The sequence below is a fragment of the Bos grunniens genome, chromosome 1 (genome assembly GCF_055505025.1).
Source record: "Bos grunniens cultivar Pamir isolate PY7600 chromosome 1, Bosgru_T2T1.0, whole genome shotgun sequence".
NCBI lineage: Eukaryota > Metazoa > Chordata > Mammalia > Artiodactyla > Bovidae > Bos > Bos grunniens.
This window is the reverse complement of record NC_141165.1, coordinates 125,832,774-125,852,151: the sequence shown is the minus strand read 5'-3', so window position 1 is coordinate 125,852,151 and position 19,378 is coordinate 125,832,774.

Sequence of the window (19,378 nt, the reverse complement as noted above, 5' to 3'; positions counted from 1 at the left end):
ATAAATACATATTACCTTTGTGACTAAAAGTGTAAACTTTCAAGATAACTACTTAGGATTCAAAGTGTACTCTTTTTTAGATTAAAATAGAGTTTTTCTTTGACAAGTGGCGGGTTAAAATATTACCTTAAATTAACCAAGACTGCTCTCTCGGGAAAGACAAAAGTTTAATCTTGTATGCTTGGTTGATTGGGATCAGCTAACTAAAATTCTTTAAGCTGTCTCAGTAATTAACACTAAAAGTATACAGATCAATGTGTGGTAGGTACCAATGACCACCATGTATTCTATATATAGCAGTAGTAACGTGCACATTTGCTGACCCTAATTTAATTCATTTATGAATCCTGTTCCTCTATGGAACTATAAAACATCAAATTTCAAATGTGAAAAAATCTTACAACAGAGGCTCAGAGAAGGGAGAAACAGTATAAGAATATATGAGCCACAGGTAAGTCTTAGAGAAGAAAAGGAAGATACGATTAACTTTTTGCAGCCTGGTGGAAATGTTAGAATTCATAAGAAAATGTAAGTGAAAAATATACACATAGAATACTATTTGTTGGACATTAGTATCAAATATAGGAGATACCACGACAACAGATTGTATTCTTAAATGCACTTCTAAGTAATCTCTCCTGGCCTTGCCATTACCTTTGCTGTATTTCCTCCATTCTGACTCTATTTTTAATTTCTCTTACTTAGAATTCTGCAAAAAAGGATCTGTGATTGCTGTTTCCTTTCTACATCTGTAGTTGTTCTCAAGTAACTCTTCTTTTACTTTAAAACCTATCCCTCATGAAACTGTTTTCTTCAAGGTTACCAATGATCTCCAAATTGCTAAATTTGATAGCTTTCATAATTGTTCTTGGCCTCTGCAGAATTTGACAGTGTCAAAAATCCATTTCTATTAATAAAAGTTTCACTCTCTTTCTATCCATGAAAATTTGTTCTCTTTGTTTTATACTGAATCTCCAGGGCCTTTTACTAGGTCACCCAAAATGTATTATCTTCTTTTTTTATTTCTTTAACATTACTTATTGAGCTCTAAGTATTTGTCATGATCCTTATGAGTATGGAAAAATAAGACTTGCCCTCAGTGAGCTAATGCTCCAATTGGGTTGTTAGGAATACAGAGAAATATACAGTGTTCAAGGGAAAGAATGCAAACACACATTTGGGAAGTAAAAAAGATACTTTCTATATTTAAAAAAGTTTCAGAACTAAGTGATTAGTGGATACTGGGTTTTATGTTGAAAAAAATTTCACTAATTTGGAAAGTTGCTTATTCATCCCTATTATTAATATTCATTGATGGGATAATGAACCTTATCTATCTCAGAAAATAAAGAGAACCCTCTCTGAGGGGAGACTATTACACTTTTGGCTTCCCTGGTGGCTCAATGGTAAAGAATTTGCCTGCAATTCAGGAGACATGGGTTTGATGCCTGGGTTAGGAAGATCCCCTGGAGAAGGAAGATCCCCTGGAAAAGGAAATACTGGAGTGGGTACTCCAGTATTCTTGCCTGGGAAATCCCATGGACAGAGGAGCCTATCAGTCTGTAGTCCATGGGGTCGCAAAAGAGTTGACATGACTAGTGACTAAATAATACATACTTATTGATACATTTAAGTATAGAAAATTTAAGAAAACAAGTCAATTTCACAAATTCACATATGATTATCATCTAATGATGTGTGGTATTACTCCTCTAGTTTTCAAGCATTAGTCCAAAAAGTTTTCTGAAGGATGATTAATGTGGTCAAGGGGACTGATTAGTGGAAATAATAACATTTAGTACATATACTGATCTGTGATTTATACATCACTATCAGTTGAAAAGCAGTACAGGAAATAATGAAACTTGTGTTTTTCATTTTTTAGAAAAATCAGTTCAGTTCAGTTCAGTCACTCAGTCATGTCTGACTCTTTGCGACCCCATGAATCGCAGCATGCCATGCCTCCCTGTCCATCATCAACTACCAGAGTTCACTCAAACTCACGTCCATTGAGTCGGTGATGCCATCCAGCCATCTCATCCTCTGTTGTCCCCTTTTCCTCCTGCCCCCAATCCCTCCCAGCATTATATATGAATGTGGTGTTCAAAGTAAAACAATAACAAGTGATGGAAAAAGAATAAAATAAGCATGCCTCTTTTTTTTGTCTTCTGTTTTTGTCACTATTCTGTGTAGCCCTTATTGACGATATTCTTTTAAAACAATCAAAATATCAATAAATATTTTTTTGGTGAATATAAAGTTTTCCTTAATGAAACCAAATGGGTTGCAGTTATAAAGACAATATCACATTGATAAACCTGAAATAGAAACATTTCAAAGGGTACATGTGTGTGCTTAGTCACTCAGTCGTGTCCGACTCTGCAACGCCATGGAATGTAGCCCAACATGACAGTCTATCCACGGGATTCTCCAGGAAGAATACTGGAGTGGGTTGCCATTTCCTTCTCCAAGGGATCTTCCTGACCCAGGGATCAAACTCAGGTCTCCTACATTGCAGGCAAATTCTTTACCATCCGAGCTACCAGGGAAGCCCAATAAATACTCTTTAAATCTGAATCAAACGTCAAAGGTTCATGACCTTAATTTCTTTGAAATGATGTCTTGAAACTTCTCAGGGTGTGAGAATATTATACCAGATTTACACTGATGTCAATTACAAAAAAAAAAAAAAAAAAAAAAACCCTAAAACCCTGAGCCATAATTATGTTAATTATAGCAAGGGAAATCAAGGATAAAGATGAACTGTACTGCTTCATGGAAAGATATTGTTTCACAAATCTAAATGTCACTTAAAGAATTAAAGAAGCAAAGAGAATTTATAATGTGGATATTACTTTGGGATATAAATCAAAATAATGATAATTAGATATTAATTGATGAGAAAATACAATTTTAAAATACTAATAAGTCTCTAAAGATATGAACTATTTAAAGACTTTAAACAATTAAGAAATAGCTACACTAATAATGAGAAAACAGAAAGAGAAATCAAGGAAACAATTCCATTCACCATTGCAACGAAGAGAATAAAATACTTAGGAATATATCTACCTAAAGAAACTAAAGACCTATATATAGAAAACTATAAAACACTGGTGAAAGAAATCAAAGAGGACACTAATAGATGGAGAAATATACCATGTTCATGGATTGGAAGAATCAATATAGTGAAAATGAGTATACTACCCAAAGCAATTTATAGATTCAATGCAATCCCTATCAAGCTACCAACAGTATTCTTCACAGAGCTAGAACAAATAATTTCACAATTTGTATGGAAATACAAAAAACCTCGAATAGCCAAAGCGATCTTGAGAAAGAAAAATGGAACTGGAGGAATCAACCTACCTGACTTCAGGCTCTACTACAAAGCCACAGTTATCAAGACAGTATGGTACTGGCACAAAGACAGAAATATAGATCAATGGAACAAAATAGAAAGCCCAGAGATAAATCCACGCACATATGGACACCTTATCTTTGACAAAGGAGGCAAGAATATACAGTGGATTAAAGACAATCTCTTTAACAAGTGGTGCTGGGAAATCTGGTCAACCACTTGTAAAAGAATGAAACTAGAACACTTTCTAACACCATATACAAAAATAAACTCAAAATGGATTAAAGATCTCAACATAAGACCAGAAACTATAAAACTCCTAGAGGAGAACATAGGCAAAACACTCTCTGACATACATCACAGCAGGATCCTCTATGACCCACCTCCCAGAATATTGGAAATAAAAGCAAAAATAAACAAATGGGACCTAATTAAACTTAAAAGCTTCTGCACATCAAAGGAAACTATTAGCAAGGTGAAAAGACAGCCTTCAGAATGGGAGAAAATAATAGCAAATGAAGCAACCGACAAACAACTAATCTCAAAAATATACAAGCAACTCCTACAGCTCAACTCCAGAAAAATAAATGACCCAATCAAAAAATGGGCCAAAGATCTAAATAGACATTTCTCCAAAGAAGACATACAGATGGCTAACAAACACTTGAAAAGATGTTCAACATCACTCTTTATCAGAGAAATGCAAATCAAAACCACTATGAGGTACCATTTCACACCAGTCAGAATGGCTGCGATCCAAAAGTCTACAAATAATAAATGCTGGAGAGGGTGTGGAGAAAAGGGAACCCTCTTACACTGTTGGTGGGAATGCAAATTAGTACAGCCACTATGGAGAACAGTGTGGAGATTCCTTAAAAAACTGGAAATAGAACTGCCTTATGATCCAGCAATCCCACTGCTGGGCATACACACTGAGGAAACCAGAAGGGAAAGAGACACGTGTACCCCAATGTTCATCGCAGCACTGTTTATAATAGCCAGGACATGGAAGCAACATAGATGTCCATCAGCAGATGAATGGATAAGAAAGCTGTGGTACATATACACAATGGAGTATTACTCAGCCATTAAAAAGAATACATTTGAATCAGTTCTAATGAGGTGGATGAAACTGGAGACTATTATACAGAGTGAAGTAAGCCAGAAGGAAAAACATAAATACAGTATACTAACGCATGTATATGGAATTTAGAAAGATGGTAACGATAACCCTGTGTACGAGACAGCAAAAGAGACACTGATGTATAGAACAGTCTTATGGACTCTGTGGGAGAGGGTGGGAAGATTTGGGAGAATGTCATTGAAACATGTGAAATGTCATGTATGAAAAAAAAAAAAAAAAAAAGAAATAGCTCTTTAATGACTGAATTTTATGGCATTCCATGGAATTTTTACATAAATTAAAATATAAATAAACATAGTAGTTTTGAAGTAAGTAATATTTTAGCACAGTGGTATTTTAATTGTTTCTAATGATACAATTAGAAACAATTGTATCTAATTGTTTCTAATGATACACCTCAATCAGGAAAAAAGCTTTTGACACCATGGTCTCAATAACTATTATTATTTATTAATGTATTATATATAGGCATTATTTAATTATTGTACTTTGTCAATCATAAAATAGACACAATGTAGAAATGAGGAAGATTTGCTTGATATCATCAGGTTGTATATGCCCTGCCTTAAAGACTACTACTTTGATATCATAAACAACCAGATCAATGTATCAAAAGCTAATTCCAAGGCTTAGAGCCCTGTATTATCCATAGAAACCTAGAGTTCTTTATTACTGTTTCCAAGAATCTAAAGTCTATTTAAACAATATGAAGGAGATTGTTTCAAACAGAATCCATCTGTGAAAAATATCCCCAATATTTTTCCAAAGGTATCTTACAACTGCTGAGCTCTTGTTAGGTAGCACTGGAAAGAACTACTGCAAGATAAGCATAAGAAGCATACATATTATAAGAGATAGTGTCAAGGACTTCCTTTCTAATTCAAAGAATATTTGGTATACTCCATATAAGTAAAAATGTTTGATCATCTTTATTCTACAGACGAAACAGGTAAAGTCAGGAAGTTAAAGTGAAAGTGAAGTCATTCAGTCATGTCTGACTCTTTGTGATCCCATGGACTGTAGTCTGTCAGGCTCCTTCATCCATGGGATTCTCAGAAGTGGGTTGCCGTTTCCTTTTCCAGGAGATCTTCCTGACCCACACTGCAGGCTGACTCTTAAAGGCCCCCTCTAAAAGTTGGTTTATCAAAAAGATGCAGGACCATCTTTAAAATGGTGAAATGGAAATTAGAAACAAGAGTTTCTAATTATCACATATACAGTATACTAACGCATATATATGGAATTTAGAAAGATGCTAACAATAACCCTGTGTACGAGACAGCAAAAGAGACACTGATGTATAGAACAGTCTTATGGACTCTGTTGCAGAGGGAGAGGGTGGGAAAATTTGGGAGAATGGCATTGAAACATGTATAATATCATATATGAAACGAGTTGCCAGTCCAGGTTCGATGCACGATACTGGATGCTTGGGGCTAGTGCACTGGGACGACCCAGAGGGGTGGTATGGGGAGGGAGGAGGGAGGAGGATTCAGGATGGGGAACACATGTATACCTGTGGCGGATTCATTTTGATATTTGGCAAAACTAATACAATTTGTAAAGTTTAAAAATAAAATAAAATTAAAAAAAAATAGCTACAAGGTTATAAAGTACAACACAGGGAATGTAGCCAATATTTTATAACTACAAATAGAATATAACCTTTAAAAATTTTGAACCACTATATTATACACCTGAAACAGATCTAATACTGTATGTATATTGACTATACCTCAAAAGTAAAAAGAAAAAAGAAATAAAGATTCCTGTCTTGCAGATCAATGAGTGAGAGAATTGAGTCAATTAAAAATCACTAATGAAGAAAAAACCAACAATCTCTTTATATTTTGGTTTCAATCTAGGATCAGCTGTAGAATTTGACTACCAACATAACATAACATTATAGTATCAAGTACCTAGAAGCAAAGTAAAAATCTAAGTCAATATTTCTGTATGAATTTGTGAGGCTCATTTTGTAGTTTACTCCTTGAAAGTGAAAGTGAAAGTCACTCAGTTGTGTCTAACTTTTTGTGATCCCTTGGACTATACAGTTCATGGAATTCTCCAGGCCAGAACACTAGAGTGAGTAGCCTTCCCCTTCTCCAGATCTTCCCAAGCCAGGTCTCCCACACTGCAGGTGGATTCTTTACCAGCTGAGCCACAAGGGAAACCCAGTTTACTCCTTATTATGTAGTTATTTCAAAGGGAAGTTGCCCATCTAAAGTGAAAGTGAACTTAAGACACGCTTTTCTAGCCACTACACATCCTTAGAAGACAGAGTCAGACTTATTTTGCTGCTGCTGCTGTTGTATTTTCCTCAGTCTTGATTCCACTGATTACATTCTGATATTTGGAGGAATACATGATTTACCTGGTAAGTGTATGAGATGGAAGTTAAAACTGGAACAGGGGTAATGATGCTGCCTGATGCAAACTGTTGAGAATACCCTTCTACTAGGCAGTGATCCCAATCAAGAAGAAATGCAGAAATAGATGTCAACCTGGTCCTTGAAGCAAAAATTGAGTAATAATTTCATGTTTTTGCTAAAAGGAATATTACAAAAGAAAAACACAAAGCACTGATTTTGAACAATATCAAAATGAACAATGACAAAGAAACAATATCAATTTTTTGATATTGTTAAAGTTAATTTGTTAATCAAACTGAATTTGCATGGAACATGCAGATATTTCAATCCTGAATTATTGTCCATCTTGTCTTTTTGCACCCAGAGCTTTTACTAGTATATCTATATTCAGAAGACAGCTTACTGTTGTTTTAAACATTTATTTTTAATTGAAGAATAATTCCTTTACAATGCTGTAGTGGTTTCTGCCATACAACTACATGAATCAGCTGATAAGTATATGTATATCCCCTCCCTCCTGAGCCTCCCTCACACCCTCTTCATCCCTCTAGGTTGTCACAGAGAACCCGGCTGAACTCCCTGTGTTATGTGTTATACAGAAACTTCCCACTAGCTATATATTTTACACAGAAGAGACCCTACTCTAACTATATGGTAAATTATTTGAAATACAAACATATATAATAACAAAATATTTAGAATTTCACATAAAGGTTTCATAAGAATTATTCACTTAACTGTATTTAAATATAAAGAATAAAGTGGGTTTATTATTACAGGTATTTGACACATACTCTATGTTGATTTTCTATATTATGAGTGCTTCATGTGATACATAGGCTTATTTTATTAGAATTGTATTTAATATAGGAAAAATGTTACTCTGTATAGATATTTCTGATCTATCACCATAGCCACACTGATTAGATTAATCTGGCTTTTCTGTATTACTAAATTTAATCACATGCTGAAAAATAAAGATTTTCAACATGTGGTTGTCATTCAACTAGATTTCTTTCCAGTTTTGCTTGCAAACTAAATTTCAGGCATAAATTACATTAAAAAAGAAAATGATCCATTAGGTAGCAACATTTCTCTTGAGTGTTCCAGGATCAAACTCATCTTGGTGATTATATTTCATTTATTCTTCAGTACAGGTTAGGAAGATCATTCTCATTTTTAACATTGTTAGCTTTACTTTAAAAGTACAGAAACATTTCCAGGTAATAAAACATGTTTACCCAGTTACATTGCCTCAAGGCTACACCACCTACACCATATAGAGATGATCAAATGAAACCATCATTCTTTACAACAGCTCTGTCATAAATGTTTACTGAAATGGTGCTGTCAGACTACTTGAAATACAGTAGGCCAGAGTCCTTGCACACAACATTTCAGACTTCTATTCTATGGCTACCCTGTGTTATCCCTCAAGCTCCCTGTGGTGGAACTCACAAAAATTGGTAACGAAGCAGATCCTTGGTCAGCAGATCAGCAATATGCCAATTTCATTTATTTCAGAAAACAGAATATAGGCTAATCTTTAAACAGAGTTATAAGCATTCGAGTAAAAACATTTCCAATGGAAGATATAATTTGTCATCACTTTGATGACTTAACTGAAGTAGCACACATTGCATATTTATTTAATTCTTTTGAATCTGCTTTTTAGTCTCAGATAATCACATAATAAAGAATATAATTTTAAAAAATGGAACAGTTGTTTCAAAAACAGAGAAAATCTAGTTTTAAATATGGTTAAAAAGACCAAAAACAGTCAGTATACAAATGTTTTTTTTTTCTATAGCTTCAGTTCAGTTCAGTTCAGTTCAGATGCTCAGTCATGTCCGACTGTTTGAGAATCTATGGACTGCAACACACCAGTCCTCCCTGTCCATCACGAACTCTGGAGTTTACTCAAACTCATAACCATTCAGTCCATGATGCCATGCAATCATCTCAGCCTCTGTCATCCCCTTCTCCTCCTGCCTTCAATCTTTCCCAGCATCAGGGTCTTTTCAAATGAGTCAGTTCTTTGCAACAGGTGGCCAAAATACTGGACTTTCAGCTTCAGCATCAGTCCTTTCAATGTATATGCAGGACTGATTTCCTTTAGGATGGACTAGTTGGATTGCCTTGCAGGCCACGGGACTCTCAAGAGTCTTCTCCAATATCACAGTTCAAAAGCATCAGTTCTTTGGCACTCAGCTTTCTTTGTAGTCCAACTCTCACATCCATACGTGATTACTGGAAAAACTATGGTTTTGACTAGACAGAAATTTGTTGGCAAAGTAACGTCTCTGCTTTTTAATATGCTGTCTACGTTGGTCATAACTTTTCTTCCAAGGAGTAAGTATCTTTTAATTTCATGGCTGCAGTCACTATCTTCAGTGATTTTGGAGCCCCTGAAAATAAAGTCTGTCACTATATCCACTGATTCCCCATCTATTTGCCGTGAAGTGATGGGACCAGTTGTCATAATCTTAGTTTTCTGAATGTTGAACTTTATGCCAACTTTTTCACTCTCCTCTTTCACTTTCATCAAGAGGCTCTTTAAGTCTTCTTTCCGGTCTACCATAAGGGTGGTGTCATCTGCATACCTGAGATTATTGATATTTCTCCTGGAAATCTTGATTCCAGCTTGTGCTTCATCCACTCCAGCATTTCTCATGATGTACTCTGCATATAAGTTAAATAAGCAGGTGACAATATGCAGCCTTGACATACTCCTTTCCTGATTTGGAAACAGTCTACTATTCCATGTCAAGTTCTAACTTTTGCTTCCTGACCTGCATACAGGTCAGGAATTTCTCGAGAGGCAGGTCAAGTGGTCTGGTATTCCCATCTCTTGAAGAATTTTCCACAGGTTTTTCTGATCCACAGAGTCAAAGGCTTTGGAATAATCAATAAAGCAAAATTAGATGTTTTTCAGAAACTCTGTTGCTTTTTCAATGATCCAGTGGATGTTGGCAATTTGATCTCTAGTTCCTCTGCCTTTTCTAAAACCAGCTTGAACACCTGGAAGTTCATGGCTCATGTATTGTTGAAGCCTGCCTTGGAGAATTTTGAACATTACTTTGCTAGCATGTCAGATAAGTGCAATTGTGTGATAGTTTGAGCACTCTTTGGCATTGCCTTTCTTTGGGATTAGAATGAAAACTGACCTTTTCCAGTCCTGTGGCCACTGCTGAGTTTTTAAATTTGCTGGCATATTTAGTGCAGCACTTTCACAGTATCATCTTTCAGGATTTGAAAGAGCTCAAAGGGAATTCCATCTCCTCCACTAGCTTTGTTCATAGTGATACTTCCTAAGGCCCACTTGTCTTTGCATTCCAGAATGTCTGGCTCTAGGTGAGTGATCACACCATCGTGGTTATCTGGATCATGAAGATCTTTTTTTGTATAGTTCTGTGTATTCTTGCCACCTCTTCTTTTATCTTCTGCTTCTGTTAGGTTCATATCATTTCTATCCTTTATTGTGCCCATGTTTGCATGCAGTGTTCCCTTGGTATCTCTAATTTTCTTGAAGAGATCTCTAGTCTTTCTCATTCTCTTGTTTTCCTCTATTTGTTTGCATTGATAGCTGAGGAAGGCTTTCTTATCTCTCCTTGCTATTCTTTGAAACTCTGCATTCAAATGGGTATATCTTTCCTTTTCTCCCCTGCTTTTCACTTCTCTTCTTTTCACAGCTATTTGTAAGGCCTCCTTAGACAACCATTTTGCTTGTTACATTTCTTTTTCTTGGGGATGATTTTGATCCCTGTCTCCTGTACAATGTCATGAACCTCTGTCCATAGCTCATCAGGCACTCTGTCTACAACATCTAATTCCTTGAATCTATTTCTCACTTCCACTGTATAATCGTGGTGTTTTACGTGATTTAGTCACTAAGACGTGTCTGACTTGTTGCGTCCCCATGGACTATAGCATGCCAGGCTCCTCTGTCCATGGGATTCTCCAGGCAAGAATACTGGAGTGGGTTACCATTTCCTTCTCCGGGGGATCTTTCCAGCTCAGGAATCGAACCCAGGTCTCCTTCATTGCAGGCGGATTCTTTATCAACTGAGCTATGAGGGAGGCCCTAATATAATCTATAATTGTAAGGGATTTGATTTAGGGTCATACCTGCATGGTCTACTGGTTTTCCCTCCTTTCTTCATTTTAAGTCTGAATTTGGCAATAGAATTCATGATCTGAGCCAGTCAGCTTCTGGTCTTGTTTTTGCTGACCATATAGAACATCTCCATCTTTGATTACAAAGAATATAATCATTCTGATTTATATAGCTTACATGATAAGAATTAAATTTATTATCATTGTGGTCCTACAACTTCCTTTTCCCTCTTTGCTTCTATTTGTGTTTTATTCTTCCTCTTTTTCATTATTTCTTCTTTCTGCAAAGTTATATCTATAATGTGTTCATGGAAATCTTTCCATTGAATTAACAATATATCTACAAGGGGGTAACCAGTGGCTCAGGGGTAAAAAAAAAAAAAAAAAAAAAATCTGCCTGTAATTCAGGAAACTTGACTTCAGTCCCTGGGTCAGGATAGTCCCCTGGAGGAGGGCATGGCAACCCACTCCAGTATTGTTGCCTGGAGAATCCCATGGACAGAGGAGCCTTTCAGATTATAATTCATAGGGTAACAAAGAGTCAGACATGACTGAAGTGATTGAGCATGCATGCACTATTAAAATAAGTTATCTGTATATATCAGATTATCAAGAGTTACAGGAGTACACTGTTGACACATTATACATCCTTTTTTTGCTGGCTTCATTTTTAGTTAGAAAGATGACAGGTTGGTCTGATAAAGCCATTTCAAACACAATACTGTATCTTATGTTTTAATTTTATCTGAAATGTATGAAAATAAAAGATTAAAATACATCAAATTGAAATGAAAAAATGAATTATTATCCTTCTAGATAAGTATAAGGCAAAATCACTGCAGATGATGACTGAAGCCATGAAATTAAAAGATGATTACTCCTTGGAAGAAAAGTTATGACCAACCTAGACAGCATAATAAAAAGTAGAGATGTTACTTTGCCAACAAAGGTCCATTTAGTCAAAGCTATGGTTTTTCCAGTAGTCATGTATGGATGTGAGAGTTGGACTATAAAGAAAACTGAGTGCTGAAGAATTGATGTTTTTGAACTGTGGTGTTGGAGAAGACTCTATAGAGTCCCTTGGACAGCAAGGAGATCCAACCAGTCCATCCTAAAGGAAATCAGTCCTGAATATTCACTGGAAGGACTGATGTTGAAGTTGAAACTCTAATACTTTGGCCACCTTATGTGAAGAACTGACTCATTTGAAAAGACCCTGATGCTGGGAAAGATTGAAGGCAGGAGGAGAAGGGGATGACTGAGGATGAGATGGTTGGATGGCATCACTGACTCAATGGACATGAGTTTGAGTAAACTCCAGGAGTTGGTGATGGACAGGGAAGCCTGGCTTGCTGCAGTCCATGGGGTTGCAAAGAATCGGACACAGCTGAGCAACTGAACTGAACTGAACTGAAGCATATGCTTTAGCAATTAGCTTTTTAAATAGATACATCAAATCAAAAGCAGATTTCACATACAGCTCTCCACCTAATAAATGGTCTATTTTGTGTGGAGTTCAGCATACATAAGGATTAATAAGTTCAAAAGATCAAGTTACTCTTTACTGTCTGTTGTATAAAGTATTCAAGTGAAACTTGTCATGTGTTATATTTTTATATCATTGTTGATTCAATTGCATTAAAAAACGTAACTTTTTCAAATGTGAGAGGAGGATCCCATTACTCCATCTTGAATGCAAAAGCTTATAAATCATAAAACTGAAAAATTCAATAAATCAACTGAAGAAATCTGCTGAGACGATGTATCACTGATTTTATGCACCTTTAAGTATATATAAAATGCTGGACTCTAGGGATATCATTATATAAAGGAATTTTCTAGTATATTCATTAAACCAAACATTATTTTTGTTCATTTTAGACATTCTATATTATACACACAGGACTTAAAATATATGATGTGCTTGATTTGATGTTGGTAGGTAATCTTCTCCCATCTGGCATCACACATAATCATGCTAAGTTTCTCTAAGTGGCATTTTTGGGGGGAACATAATGAAAGATGATTTACATTATGCTAACATCATTTTATGTATTTGATTCTCTAGTAGTGCATTGTTCTTCCCATAAAGTTAGATTCAGGGAACCATATACCAATCTGTAGAGTGGGTAGCATATTAAAAAGAACAATAATAAGAAATACTGCCAAGAATGCATATTCATTTTAGAGTGTCATTTAATCATTTTCAAATACTCATTTCCTTTCATCTTCATTTTAAATAATCAGTTACTGGATACCTTATATGGAGATTTCAATGTTTCTCAGTTTGATATATTGTGCACTTTACCTTTTCAACTTATGTACTAAGGCTTATTGAGTTTTCTGTAGATAAAATTTTGATGCTTTGATTCACTTTTAAATAAAATACAAGAATCTTCTTTAAGTGAAATAAAAATCAACTTTGAGGAGCGAAGTTTTTTAAAGTGTATCTTCCTCTCATTCTCTTGGTGTTACCACAAATCACAGGAAACAAAATCACATTTATTTTATTTTTTAAAATTTTCTAGACAGAATAATCAAGTAGTGGGATTTTTTTGTCCAAGTTTAGCCACATTGTTCTTTCTCTCTCCATTTATGATTTATGATTTCATCACTCCCAATTTGGCTGATAAGTGTGATTTCCAGTTGCTCAAATAAAATTTCCATCAATAAAAACACAATTTGCTCAAGCTTTAATTGAGCTAAAGGATAAAATCATATCTATGTCTTGAGTATGGTAATTCCATTATTTACATTTTTACCCTGTTTAGGTAGAGAAACTAACAAAACAAACAAAAAAGGATAATCTTATAATAACTTAAGAAATTCTTTTGTTCACAAATTTGCAGAAAGCAGACTTATAATGATGTATTGCTGTCTGAGGTTCTTATTTTGATAGTTTCAGAAATTATGATGTCATCATGATCATAATTATTAATTATCCTGGTGAAATATGTTTTTGTATGAAAACCAAAAATCTTTTAAGAAAATTGATTAAATGGTCCTTCAAACTGTCTTTTGCTTTTGGACATATTTTTATTTCAGCTGTAGTTTTACCAATGTCCTTACTAAAATACTGAATGCATTATACTAAAATTAACTTTAGTGACAAATGTTCAAAAATTAATTCTAAGTAATCTATGTATATTCACTATTGAATATATACTATGTACTTGGCATTCTACTCTGTGAACTAAAGGATATATTTATGATCAAGTTACAGAGATCAATTAACATACAAAAAGCAAACATTAATTATAACAGTATCAACTCTAGGAATCCATATTTGGGATTCAAAATTTGTAACATCAGTATTAGAAAAATCTTCATCAAGGAATTAAACACTGCTGTCATAAAAATACAAAACACTTGCCAAAACTTTATTAACATAAATGAGGCACAATCTTTTAATCCTCTATTACTTAAAACATTGAAGTAACTTTTAAAGTGGCTCCTTGATGATTTAACTGGCAACTCATTTTCTATACTACTTCTAGAGGTTTTAAATATCAAAAATTGATAATGCCATGTCATTTTAGATACTCTGCTGTCTGTCTGCAATTTGAGAAAATTCAAACTTTAAAGTGAAAAACATGAAAGGTATTTCCATCTTAATGCAGCCTAAAATTTTTTTTCTGGCTTATGTGCAATTCCCTTACTTACTCCTGAAGACTCGGCTCAAATGGCATTTCCACTGTAAAACTTGCTTGGCTCCATAAGCTAGGTTTTGTGACTATCTTCAGTTTCTCAACTTTTGAGTTAGATCTATAATGGACTATGCAGAGTTCCAAAGAATAGCAAGGAGAGATAAGAAAGACTTCCTCAGTGATTAATGCAAAGAAACAGAGGAAAACAATAAAATGGGAAAGACTAGAGATCTCTTCAAGAAAATTAGAGATAACAAGGGAACATTTCATGCAAAGATGGGATCAATAAAGGACAGAAATGGTATGGACCTAACAGAAGCAGAAAATGTTAAGAAGAGGTGGAAAGAATACACAGAAGAACTGTACAAAAAAGATCTTCATGACCCAGATAATCACAATGGTGTGATCACTCACCTAGAGCCAGACATCCTAGAATGCAAAGTCAAGTGGGCCTTAAGAAGCATAACTATGAACAAAGCTAGTGGAGGTGATGGAATTCCAGTTGAGCTATTTCAAATCCTGAAAGATGATGCTGTGAAAGTGTCGTACTTAATACGCCAGAAAATTTGGAACACTCAGCTGTGGCGACAGGACTGGAAAAGGTCAGGTTTCATTCTAATCCCAAAGAAAGGCAATGCCAAAGAATGCTCAAACTACCACACAATTGTACTTATCTCACATGCTAGAAAAGTAATGCTCAAAATTCTACAAGTTGGGCTTCAACAGTACATGAACTGTGAACTTCCAGATGTTCAAGCTGGTTTTAGAAAAGGCAGAGGAACCAGAGTTCAAATTGCCAACATCTGCTGGTCATCAAAAAAGCAACAGGGTTCCTGAAAAACACTTATTTTTGCTTTATTGATTATGCCAAAGCCTTTGACTGTGTGGATCATAAAAAAAAAAACTACAGAAAATTCTTCAAGAGATGGAAATACCAGACCACCTGACTGGCCTCTTGAAAAATCTGCATGAGTTCATTAAGCAACAGTTAGAACTGGACATGAAACAGCAGACTGGTTCCGAATCTGGAAAGGAGTATGTCAAGGCTGTATATTGTCACCCTGCTTATTTAACTTATATGCAGAGTACATCATGAGAAACTCTGGGCTAGAAGAAGCACAAGCTAGAATCAAGATTACTTGGAGAAATATCAATTACCTCAGATATGCAGATATTACTACCCTTATGGCAGAAAACAAAGAAGAACTAAAGAGCCTCTTGATGAAAGTGAAAGAGGAGAGTAAAAAAGTTGCCTTAAAACTTAAAAGTAATGTCCCTGCTTTGAATATGCTATCTAGGTTGGTCATAACTTTCCTTCCAAGGAGTAAGCGTCTTTTAATTTCATGGCTGCAGTCACCATCTGCAGTGATTTTGGAGCCCAAAAAGATAAAGTCTGACACTGTTTCTACTGTTTCCCCATCTATTTCCCATGAAGTGATGGCACTACTTTGCCAATAAAGGTCCATCTAGTCAAAGCTATGGTTCTTCCAGTAATCATATGTGGATGTGAGAGTTGGACTACAAAGAAAGCTGAATGCCAAAGCATTGATGCTTTTCAACTGTGGTGTTGGAGAAGACTCTTGAGAATCCCTTGGACAACAAGGAGATCAGTTGTTGACCAGTCCATCCTAAAGTAAAACAGTCCTGAATATTCATTGGAAGGACTGATGCTGAAGTTGAAAGTCCAGTACTTTGGCCACCTGATGGGAAGAACTGACTCATTTGAAAAGACCCTGATGCTGGGAAAGATTGAAGGCAGGAGGAGAAGGGGATGACAGAGGATGAGGTGGTTGGATGGCATCACCGACTCAATGAACATGAGTTTGTGTAAAGTCTGCTAGTTGGTGATGGACAGGGAGGCCTTGCGTGCTACAGTCCATGTGGTCGCAAAGAGTCAGACATGACTGATCGTCTGAACTGAACTGATAATAGTCTGTATAGTCCATGGAATTCTCCAGGCCAGGATACTGGAGTGGGTAGCTGTTCCCTTCTTCAGGGGATCTTCCCAACCCGGGATGGAAACCAGGTCTCTTGCATTGCAGATGGATTCTTTACCAGCTAAGCTACCAGGGAAGCTCTATAGTATAGTACATATAGCATATATTATATGCTAATATACAGACATACGCATGTGTTTCTTTGATTTCAAGGACCATTTGTGGTACAGGATGACTGAGAACATATTCACCTTCCTATTACTCTTGGACTTCTCCTTATTATCTAACATCTTAATAAATAACTTCTGGTGATGATCTGGTTTATGGGAACAAGTTGCTCTTTAAAGTGGCTCAGATTGAGCCTAATAGGAATGAAGATACAAGAAAGATGAAAGGACTATACTTTAATATTGTCTACTTTCAAATATGCCTGCTTTCATAGCACTATATGTAGAATCTGGAGAGCTGTGGAAAGTAATCTACGTATCAAATAATTTCATAAAAGATACTTTAAGCACAAATTTACTATTTAAAATGTTATTTGAGTAGGATATTCTGTTACTATTTTATTTTGAAGACTTTCAATTAGCCCTCAAATCTTCAAAGCAGAACTTATGATTAATATGAATTTGGAACATGAGATTTTAAAAGGAAAATATGTTTTAAAAGTATGTAAAGAATATTTCCTTGTAAGAAAGAACCAAAAGTAAAATATCTGACCTTAAAATTTGGGAAGGTATATTTTCTATTATCCAGATCTAGTCAACTCCAGTGTTCTTGCCTGAAGAATTCCAGGGATGGGGGATCCTGGTGGGCTGCCATCTATGAGGTCGCACAGAGTCGGACATGACTGAAGTGCCTTTGCAGCAGCAGCAGCAGTCAACTAACTCCCATTCTAGAAATAAAATAGTGAACAGCCAAATAAAAATCAATTCACCATGTATGAGGCTGCCAGTTCCAGAATGAGCAAGAGCAGACATAATATGATTATGAGGACTCAGAGCATCCAGGACATACAGCTGAATCCTACATAAATTGCCAGCCAAAGGGAAATGTTGCTGGATGCCCTACTAACAGGGATTTACAACAACTGAGCTGTTTGATATGTATTTCTGTGGTGAGGTGGATTCCATGTCCAAAAATTAGGCTTTCACAGTCATAAATTCTGCCAACATTTTAGCTCATTACCTCTACAAGTCTTTGATGATTACAACATTAATATTGTTGGGCATTTAGTACATTAAAGCATTTGCTACTGTTTTGAATATTTTCCTGAAATAAAATAATTGAATCCATCCATATTTATATAAAATTGAAACATGAAAAAATTGCTTTTCATTATGGGATGAGATGCACTCGTGCAAAAAGACGTCTAGCAGGATTAATTTAACACTGTTTACAATGGTATTTGGCAATAAACTTAAAAAATAAAAAGAGAATTTTATGTTTCCCCCTGATTTATGAATACTCATATATATAATTTTATAAGTATCAGATATGAAAATCACATTTAGTGTGCACATATGCAAGATTTAATACATATATACCAATAGATCTTCTATTATAGAAAAATATCATGCCATTAAATCTGGAACATGAGGGTTATTCTCTGCATATGGACAACCCAGCTAAACATGTTAAACTGAAGCTCCTTAGGTAGTTTCTGTGTCTCAGAGAACACAATTTTGTATTGTTTACCTCAGCTAAACAGCCATAAATGGATACCACCAGGCCCTGAGTCAAGTTAAATAGGACAAAATGACTCGTCAGATTTTCATAGCAGATGCTAGGAAAATGCAAAAGAATGGGAATAATCCTCAGCAGACCTAAGCTCGAGCATAACTCGGGGGGAAAAAAACCTTCAGAAGAGAGAACAGACAGTAGCAAGGAGACATTACTGACCCAGCAGCTTCACATATAATGAAAAGGGGTCATGAAACATTCCCTCCACCAGGGAAAGTTTCATTATCTCTATAGGAACTTGAATATTGAACTAGTTAAATAATTAGCCCAAATATTTTTGGATAATGAAATTGAGTGAGGTATTATCTAGCAAGTTTTTCAGGCATGTGAATAAGGATGGCTGAAATTCTTGATATTGTGTACTATTAATTTAGTAAATACCTAGTCTGTTAATGTGTAACTATTTTCATAATTTGTATTCCTACAGTTCTGTATTTTCTTGCCTTTTTAATATACAGCAGTATCTTTCACACAGAAAAAAATGTCAACAACCTGTTTTGTCCCAAGAATAACTTGGCCATGAGTGCACTGCTTTAGATTTTTCTCACTTTTCCTATGCAACAAAGATACAAAAGTTTTATCTGTCTTCAGCTTTTAGCATTAGAAAAGCATTCTTCCCCTGACTTGAGTCCAATAATAATCAGCCCCTTTATTTTGCAGATAGTATTAAATACACTGACACTTCCTATGAGCTACTCCTCTATATTTTCCTTGGGGGCACTCACCTGGCATAGTGCTGTTAAATAATTTATGCCCACTATGAAACAGGATACAATCTGACTTACCGTCTTTCCCAACCATTCAATAATAAAGCCTCTTAACAAGAGGATTGTTCTGAGTAACAATTCATGATTTCTTAGCTTCTATGTTGGTATTTGCAGAAGGTATAATTACCTCTGTAAAAATCCAACCTTGGTGTATCTTTACATCATTTTCAGAACAAGAGTAATGTGATTTGGAAGGAGCTCTGCAGTCCAAGGGGTTGCAAAGAGTCAGACACGACTGAGCAACTGAAATGAACTGAACTGAACTGAACTTGTCCACTTGGGAAGATTCAT